The sequence below is a fragment of the Alexandromys fortis genome, unplaced genomic scaffold (genome assembly GCF_014885135.2).
Source record: "Alexandromys fortis isolate MF-2015 unplaced genomic scaffold, M_Fortis_MF-2015_v1.1 scaffold_60, whole genome shotgun sequence".
In the NCBI taxonomy this organism is placed as follows: Eukaryota; Metazoa; Chordata; class Mammalia; order Rodentia; family Cricetidae; genus Alexandromys; species Alexandromys fortis.
The window spans coordinates 9,900,197-9,909,699 of NW_026067946.1; the positions used below are offsets into that span (position 1 = coordinate 9,900,197).

General features: G+C 41.0%; 1 protein-coding gene across 2 annotated transcripts in view; it reads left to right on the forward strand.

The window, feature by feature from the left end:
- The window catches only part of Mcc (MCC regulator of WNT signaling pathway), a 379,948-nt gene that overhangs the window by 55,513 nt on the left and 314,932 nt on the right, over window positions 1-9,503 (forward strand). The window lies entirely within an intron of this gene.

Genomic DNA, 9,503 nt, shown 5'->3' on the forward strand with positions numbered 1-9,503 from the left:
TTATTTATTTATTTATTTACGATTTCTACCCGGGTCAGCTGGCCTTGGTGAGTTCCCGATTTAAATAGCCTATGGGAGTGGCCCAGACCTTCCCTGGGGAGGGGTTATCGTTTGGCAGGATTTCTTACCCTCCCTGGGGAGAGGTCACCATTTGGTGGGCTTTCTCCGAGGTGGAGTTTGGACTGAAGCAACTCCCACAGGAGGGAGTTTGTGCCAGGAGTTGGGGTGAAGCCCCCAGTCAAACAATTCAGACTTTCTGTATAAAGGGGTACCAGGGAGTTGAGGTGACACTTCCCACCAAACAAAAATCATATTTTTTTTAAAAAAGAATGACCAGTAGGGACAATCAAGATAGAGCAGAAATAATAATTTCAGAGATAGAATGACCAGTTTTTGCTGATTGATTGGGTGTGGGAACTCAGAAGGAAGTTTCTAGATTTCGAGGCAAGGTGATGGGATGGTACAGTTCATGTAGATAGGAGGGATAAACCTGGGGAAGGTATAGGATGAATGCATTAATGTAAGACCTTGAATTTAACTTAAATAAGTGGCTTTGACATGAAATCACCTCGTAGAAATTAGATTGCCTATAACTTTAATATAACCTTACAAATGTGGGCCAGATATAGTAGTACACACTTGCAATACCAGCACTTTGAGGTGGAGGTAGGAGGATCGGGAGTTCATGGTCATTTTCACATAAATAGGGAGCTCCAGGTCAGCCTGGGATACGTGAGGCACTGTCTTAAAAAATTACAAATGCATATTAAACTCTTTTTGTATCCTTAGTTAATACAAATCTTTTATGGAAGATATTTATGTCTAATGACCTTATTTTATTACTTGTCTCTCTATGAATCCACATCTAATGTGTAGTTGTCTGTGTGTGATAGAACCGTGTTCTGACAGCGGTCCTGACATTCTTCAACTTCACTAATGTTTGGGAAATTTGTGATGATCCATTATAGATGTGTGTTTTTCAAATCTCTATTTTATGTCAGATGCTATCTCAGGTTAAACACACACACACTCACACACAGAGTGATAGGCATCTGTGCTTAGCACACCTCTATTTCTCAGCTTCTTTGCTTGGAAAACGAAGATAACAACAGTACCAACCTCATAGGGTGATTTTGTGTGCATGTGTGTGTTCATATGCATGTGTGTATAATTAATTACACATACTTATGTGTACATACACATTTACATATATTACTAGCTCAGGCCCTGACACACAATGATCATATAATATACATAAACTATTTTTTTTTCAGTATGATTTTTAGTGTTAGGATTCAGTCGCTCCCAGTTCTCTGTTATTGTGCTGGTCTTCTCTGAGGACACACATGGAACGGGACATTGATTTCGGATTAGAGAGTATGTTCGTCCCTCTTGTTTCTGTGACAAAGGTACCTGACAAGAAGCAACTTAAGGGAGGATGGCTTAGAGTTTGAGAGCCCAGTTCATCATGGTAGGGAAGCCTGGTGGTGGGAGTAGGAGGCAGTTGTTCAGGCTGCATCTGGAATCAGGGAGCCGGGAGAGCTGGATTAATGTGCTCTCCCCATTGTGTCTCCTTTCTAAATTTGGTCCGATACTGAGTCCATGGATCAGAATCACCCTAAACGTGGGTGGCTCTTCCTCCCTCAATTATTATAATCTAGCTAATCACCCTAGAAGTGGCCAGAGATTTGTTTCCACGGTGATTCCAAATTTCCCTCAGTTTTACAGTCACTATTAGCCATCTGAGACGGTGTGCACGGACATTGCCAAACTCCTCTCCAAAGAGGTGATGACAGGTTTTTTTTTTCCTGCCAATGCCAGGTGCCACTGTGCTCCTTTGCCAGCACTGGCAACTGTGAGGCTGCCGCCTGGGGAATGCTATGCATATTGAAACAATGCCTGATGCTTCTAAAATTGGTTTAGTTTGCATTTCCCTTACACCTGTGAGATTCATAATACGATCACATGTTTATTGACCACTCAACTTTTCTTTTAGCTGGGTACTCGTATTGTTTGACCATTTTTCTTTTCTCATTTTTTCTTGTTTTTCCCTTCTTATACTGTAGGCATTCTTTATATATCTAAATAATATTTTTGCTTTCATATTACAAATTGTACTCTAGACATATTTGGCCAGTTTTTAAATGTGAAGCTATTACTTTCACCAAAACCATTCATATAAATGCCCTTTTTACAAAGCAAAATGTGATGCAGAAGAGTCTGTGAAAAGCATAAGCCCCTTGCCTCACCTTTCTGCCCATGCCCACTGGTACACCTCAGAAATATATGGTTTTCGAGACAGGGTTTCACTATATAGTTCAGGCCAGCCTAAAATTTACTATGTAGACTGAGCTGAGTTCAAACTCATAGAGATCCCTTCTGAGTGCTGGGATTAAAGGCATGCACAACCACACCAGATTTGGACGTAATTTTTTAAATCTAAGATTCCCATTTCCTTTTCTCCTATAAAATGCTTATGTCCCCGAATTCAAGATTTTGAACGGCATCTCTTTCCTCTAGGCTGTGAATGGGAGGCTGGCATCGCTGTTTTAAAGCCCCACTTCAGCCCTCACTGTTGATCATAGCAGTTCGATTGCACACCCAGCGCATGGTGTTTCCGTCCCTCCTCAGAAGCTTCTGGCACCATAGTCTAAGCATGGACGTTCAGAACCTCCATGGCCTGTCAACACGCTCCCATGGCATCTAAATCTTTCTAAAACCTGTTGAAGGCCCTCCTGGCTAATCGCCTCTTCTGACTACATGTTGTTTTCACTGCGGTCCGCTCATCTCCCTTCATGAGCACTTCTGCTGAGCAGTGATGAAAGACAGATGCATTTACTGCACACAGCATCTGTCTATGAATTCACCAATCACAGTCCAGGAACTAGTTTCATTTTTTTTTTTTTTTTTTTACATTTTGAGAAATCTGTGGCAACAAAATTAGAGTGAGCTCGGTTACATTTTTCTGTCACTTGAATCAAGCAATTAAGCGCACGGTGAGCTCTTGGGGGTATTTTGTATTTATTTCATGCACACCTATTTCTGGCCTCCTGACGAAGTCTAAGGATCTCAGTTGCTTGAGAAATTTGAACAGGAGCATGTGACCCATTACTCCAATAATCATTGCCTTGGCATAGCCTGCGTTGCGGCTGGTTCTAGGTTTGCCGTCACTGTGGGAAAGAATTGTGCTTTTCCTTCCTTTGAGCCTGAGAGACCAAAGCTCATCCTCTCCATTACATCTTCCTGATGTTAAGCTACAAATTTCCCCGAATGATAAACAGCTTCATTGAATGTCTACTTCCTCCTCCATTTCTCCGTAACTTAAATGAAGAAAAATAGCCCAGAGAAAAAGGACGCAGACACAGAAAAGTAATAGCCGTGCTTTGTGAAACCATGTGGTTTGGAGCTAGAAGCATTGATCTTTCGTCCTACTCCAGGTCTATTGCTTGGTGATTGGTGCTCTCCACAGAACCTCAGACACTATGGCCTGGCCAGAGCCCTCTGCTCTAAACCTGAGGCCACTTTTTTCTCACTACACGAAGGCATTGTCTGATGACAGACAGACAATTCTGTATGCCAGAATGTGAGTACAAGTGTCTCTTGCAGCGCTGGTCACAGTGGCGGTTTAGTAGAAAACCACGTCACCTAAGTTTTAGGACGTGTCAAAATGTTCTCTGTGGTTATTGTAGAGTAGAGAGATTGTACATAACTTTAAATTCCTATTCTTGCGCGCGCACATGCACGTGTATGTGTGTGTGTGTGTTGGATGCAGTCGTGTAGACTATAATGACAGCTCAGTTAACAGTGAACCCTATAGACTCCACGTGAAGCTGTCTTGCTGTGCATCCATACTGTCTACAGTGTTCACTCAAGGGATAAACCATTTACCTATGCACCTCTCGCCATGTGTCCCTCCTTAGACCGTGCATTCACGGTGTGTAAATTTTTTGCTCGTTTTTTAAAGCAGGTGCCTCATAAGGCTATAGGGCCCTTTGTTGTGTTACGGTACCCGTCAGTCATTCATAGTCGCTGACCGTCTAAGTCAATTGGAACAACAGAAGCAGAATATCTGGAAAAAATTAAAGGGAGACTGTCTTCAGAAGGGTGATCATTTTTAATTTCTGAGGATTTATGCTTCAGTTCATGAAATCAAACATCTTGGAGGTGCGCCCTGTGTTCCTTGGCTGAAATCCATGCATCTCAAAAGATATTGATTTAGGGCCAACACTGGCTTCAACAGTTTGAGATCGGGCTGGGAACTCAGGTCTTGAATATATTAAAACAATTTCTTAAAAAAAAATGTTTACTATAACAATCTAACCAATGTTGTCACAAAACTGCACGTAAGCATTGACCAAAGGGTGCAGGTACTGAATGTTACCAGGAAGATGGAGTGGACCACTGTGCCACACAGAGGTAGGAGGAAGGTAGAACCTACAATGTGTCTTAAAGTCCATGTGTGTTGAAAAAAGGAGAAGTGAGGCTGCGTCCCCAGCACCCCGGCAGCCTGCTAGCTCATGCCCGAAATAACAACACACAAATTGTATTCTTTTAAACACTGCTTGCCCATTATATCTAGCCTCTTCTGGGCTAATTCTCACATATTAATTTAGCCCATTTCTAACAATGTGTGTAAGCACCCCAAGGTGCGCTTACCGGGAAGATTCTAGCCTACGTCCATCCTGAGTCGGAGCTTCATCGCATGTGTCTCTGAGAGCAGAGCTATCTCATGTCTGTCTGAGGAGTCTTACCTCACTTCCTCTTCCTCCTGTTTACTCCTCCCACCTATGTTTTAACCTATCAGGGCAAGCAGTTTCTTTATTTAATTAACCAATGAAATCAACAGATTGATATATGACACTCCCACATCACATGTGGGCAAAGCTGGGCATAGCGGCACACACCTGAGATCCTAGAAATTGGGGGGATGATGCCAGAGATCAGGAGTTCAAAGCCAGTCTCAGTTACTAAAAGAGTCTGAGGCCAACCTGAACTACATCATGCCCTGTTTCAATAAACAACAACTAAATGAGGTCATGTTTTCAAAATCCTAGAATGTTACACTTATTCCATTGACCAAAGAATATTCCCAGGCTAGCCCAGGTTAGGGCAGAAACAAGTAACCTGCATTTATTAGGAGAGACGAAAGGGAAACGTTGCAGAGAGGCTTGGGGATGGGCGACCACAATCTGCTGGGAGCGGCTTTCCCTGCCTAGTTTGTGGCTGTGATCCTGCTGTCTAGGTCTCCACTCCATTTAAAAGGAAGCTTTTGCAATTTTTTTTTTACTTGTAACATTTTTTTATTCATCATACTGATGACAAAATAGAACCACATTTCCATGGACATTTATTTTGGGCATGGGGGAAGATTCCAGACATGGTTTCTCTGTGTAGCTTTGAAGCCTGTCCTGGACTACTACTCATTCTGTAGTCCAGGCTGGCCTCAAACTCACAGCGATCCCCCTGACTCTGCCTCCTGAGTGCTGGGATTAAAGGTGTGCACCGCCACTACCCAGTTTCCATGCATATTTAAATAGAAGAGTTATACTTCTATGGGTGGAAGTAGACCTTCTAGTTTAATAGAAAATATTGCTAATGAATGATAGTTGGTGATCGAGCTGCCCATCCACTGTTCTGGGTGGTAAAATAGAAGGGCGGGAAATTGAGCTCTGGCTTGACTTAGTTTAAATTCCTATGCTTGTCCCTTATCATTCCTATGACTCTTTCAGCCCTCATACCTTTAAGTAGGTACAGTGGTTCCCTTGCATATTCATAATTCTTGTCAATTCTGTAACTCTATACCAAAAGAATTTTATCTTTAAATGCAAACACTGCTATCTAAAGATGTTCCACCAAAGGAACATGCTTTGACTTTGAAATTTGGTACCAGCCCCTCACTGGCTCACATGACAATTCAGTGTTATGTATTCTGCAGTGAGATGGCATTTCTAGAAAATGGATCTGCCTTCTGAACAGCTTTTTATTAGAACAGGCCTGCTCAAGTCTGAACAGAGCAGAACTTCCCAGCGTGTACCTAGTTTCATTTAATAAGTGGGCCACAGGCATTGGGGGGATGAGGGCCTCTGTGGACAGATTGTTCCTCTTAGGGAGAAAGTCCATTCAGTTGAGTAGGCTTTCTTTTCCCTTGAGTGGTTCCTGCTTTGTTATATCTGCCTTGACCATGAAACAGGATCATTGAGAAGATCTGCAATCAATAACTGTGAAAGGATCATAATGACAGTTACTATTTACTGGGAGTTTAATATGTGCCATAAACCAAGCTAAGAGCTTTGCGTGTGTTTTCTTGTTTAACACAGAGCAATGCTATGGCATCGATGCTATTAGTATCCCCACTGTAAAAATCTGACTTGACACACTGCTCTCTGACCACCCTGGTCAACTTTAGAATCTTTCTCCATACCTCTGAAATCTAGAGGACCTTCCCATATGTCACTGGGATTAACTTTTTAAATCATTGCCTTAAAAGTCAAAGGGGAAAATCCTTATTCTAGAAAATAAAATATGTACCCTGCAACTTTCTGTTTTCATTCTATATCTGTATAGACTTGATCATCCCCATATCTTGGGCGAATCCAGACATATATCAGGCAGGTAGTATAAAGAGAATTATAAAACTAAAGCAGGCATATAAAAATATTTTTTAAACATTATTTAAATATAGAATACACATTTTCAGAAAAATGATTACATTTCATTGTTGTGAACAATAGAGTTTATTCTTAAGCATATGTTTTAGAACTGTTGTAATGACTTCTCCCAGAGTGTAAGTCTTGATGAAGGTCAGCTGGGGTGGCTTATTTGGGGACCAGGCTAAATGGTGACTGGCTACTGTGGTGCCATCTCAATTCCATGGAGGAAGCATAAGCACAAACCCCACTGTACAAGTACAAACTCACTAACACAGCAGCAGATGCACAAGCTAGGTATCAAGCCTGAGTTAAGGAAGGGGAAGAACTCACCTACCAGAAGGGTCCTTGGTCTGAGGCTTCAGCAAGGGTATATATGTATACTCTTTATACCACTGACAAATGGGAAGTTCAGAGTAATAACTTAATCTACTGTACCTACAGCCATATACATATTTATTTATCAACCTGTCTACCTTACAAATACATATCATATATGCACAGTGGCATACATAGTATATATAATAATACCTGCATATACAAACAAACAAGACAAAGTTAAATGTGTATAAAAATTATAAAGATGAAAATGAGATGCCATGTGGAAGCAGGACAATCAACTAAAAAGCTAGCTACATGGGCCTGCCATAAATTGCAAGATTTTAGGGACCATCATAGAAAAGCATAGTAAATATTAATATCAAATATTAAAGTATTGTAGGGAAAAGAAAGAGTGGCTATTTCTAGTATTTTAAATTAAGTGGAAGTGTGTGTGTGTGTGTGTGTGTGTGCGCGCGGGCGCACATAAGTGCAGATACCTGTGGAGACCAGAGGTGTCAGATACCTTGCAGCTGCAGTTTCAGGTTGTTGTGAGCGCCTAATGTGGGCACTGGGAATGGGACTCAGGTCCTCCATAGAGCAGCTCATGCTCTTAATCAATGAACCATCTCTCTAGCCCCCACCCCATTCTTATTCGAGTTTTGAACGGGATTTCTAGAAAGCCAGTTTAATGCAAGAACTTCTTAACAAGAGAAAATAATGAAACTTTTACTTTCACATTTATTTGGGGATCTTTGCAGGAGAGTAAAGTGCAAAGAAATTACCAGAGTTTGCTGTGTCTGTACCTTTTAGACAAAACCCAATAAACTTGAGACTGGATAACTCTAAAGTGTTAATAAGATGTACCAGGCAGGGGTGGGATGGAGTATAGAAGCTAGTGAAGGAAGGGTTACTTTAAAGAAGTGTTTATTTATCTTTGTTGCAGGCCATATTACTTGTGGTACAGAATCTTTCCCAACTGGTATAGGAAAGACATTCCCCTCAAAAGAATGTTTGTGATCTACTATATGCAGGAAAATACAGGTCAGACCATTTCAGAAGTTGCAGTTCCTCGGGGGACTTCAGCTTGAAATAATCAATCTGCTCATGTGGGATATTTTGAAATGACATGCCTTTAACTCCTTCAATATCTAGAGACAAGATCAACTGAAATTTGATGTTGTTTGTAGGCTAGGAACTTGGGGAAGGGGGTAGGGAGAAGGGGAAACTAAGAGATAGGTAGAGTGGACTGGAAGAATGTTCAAAATGTACATAAGCCTGTGGGTTAGGGAGTTTGGAGAAGTCATGCTGGCATTGGCCAGATGATGGAACTTGCAAGGGATGGCTTGGGAGAGAGGAGGTGGCAAGTATCAAACAGTAAACATCAGACTGATCTGGTCGTCAAGACAATTGCACTTTAGAGGTATATCAAGTCAGGACATTTATGTGTTGTTTATTGCCACAGACTGGTTTCTAGTTCTTTAAACTCTTTTTTTTTCTTTCTTTAAACTCTTAAATTCGATAATCCTTTGACTTTACTGTGACTTATAATTGAGGCAGTATTAACAAAATGTTTCCCCAAAGATACTGTTAGAAATAACAGGTCTCCAGTGTCAAGAACCAAACAGGCATCTGCCAGATAAGTGTTCCTGGTAGGCATAGTGTTGTTTCTGTTTTCCTCTAAAAATTATTTTTCTACCCTTTTTTTTTTTTTTTTAAAAAAAAAATGTGAGATACTATAGACTAGTCATACTTTTCCAGTGACGCCTGAACACCTATCTTAGGTCTACCCACTTCACTTTCTCCTTACATCTAGTTGTGAAAGTTGCCTAGTCTTTTGATGCCTGCTCTCCGTCTTAGGGATGAGTAATTACTGATGGGAAGTGGGAAATTCTCAAAATCAGAAAAAGTCAGAGGTAAGTGAAAATGACGTCAACATGATTAAGTGACACTGGACAGAAATACCAAGATGAACTGTGGCCCAAGAAACTGAAAAGCAAGATTGTTCAAACGTTCGCTGTTCTTTTACAGCTGGACTAGGGATATACCAGCCCGTCAATGGCAGAAACAGTGTGTTTCCTGCATTCTGAACACTGTCTTACAGAGTCACAGTGCTACGCTCTACAGGTGTAAAGAAAGCATGTTTAAGTTCTTCAATTTCAAAAGAAATTAAAAGGGAAAGTTCAGAGAGATGGGAAGAAAAAGAGAACAAAAAAATACAAGTTCATCACCCTTGCGATGATAGAAAATTCCAATGAAACTCATTTTTGTTTTGTTTTGGTGGAGACAGGGTCTTACTATGTAGCTCCAACTGACCTGGAACTCGATATGTAGACCAGGCTGACCTTGAATTCACAGAGATCCACCTGCCTCTATTTCCCAAGTGTTGTGATTAAAGGTGTGTCACACACACTCAACCAGATGATTTTGTACACTACCACTTTTCTTGAAGCAATGAGAAAGTTTAAAATCTGCAGTAAGCACATTTAGGAAACAACATATATGTGTGTGTGTGTTTAATTACACATTATATATTTA